Here is a 615-nt window from a genome sequence, read left to right as displayed (position 1 = left end):
ATATATAATATATATATTTTTATAATTTGTTATATATTTTATTCTTTTCAGAACTATCATTATTACAAATTTTCAATAAATAATAGCTGTTTTAATAGAAAAGAATTGTAAAATTAGTAATTTTTATTCGAGTAGCTGATTTCTGTTCTAGATTTACAATAGATACCAGTTATCGACACAGAAATGATCTAGTGATCGATCTTTATTTATTTGCATATCTATTTATTAACTCGACTATGCCTATAACTAACTGGTCCGTAGAATGTCCAGATAATAATTATGGATCTAATTTTTTATTTGGAATTTATATTATTATTCAATTTATAAGAATTTTTTTCTGCCCCCTGGTCCCAGTAATCGACAAATATGGTGACTCGAATGACTACGTGCTTTGATGAACCAGTGCTTGTTACGTAAAAAAAAAATTATGAAATTTGTATGAAACAATAATTTATGATAGTGTATATAAAACTGCGATCTCGATTTATAACTCGAAGCTCAATTTACTTCAGGCAAATTGCCAATACATACTCCAAAATCACATGAGATGTCAAATAGAGTCTCTTAACCTCAATGAAGTATTTGATCGAAAATATAGACTCGAAAATATAGATT

Source organism: Atta colombica, unplaced genomic scaffold (genome assembly GCF_001594045.1).
Source record: "Atta colombica isolate Treedump-2 unplaced genomic scaffold, Acol1.0 scaffold89, whole genome shotgun sequence".
Taxonomy (NCBI): domain Eukaryota; kingdom Metazoa; phylum Arthropoda; class Insecta; order Hymenoptera; family Formicidae; genus Atta; species Atta colombica.
Note: the sequence above shows the minus strand (reverse complement) of the source record.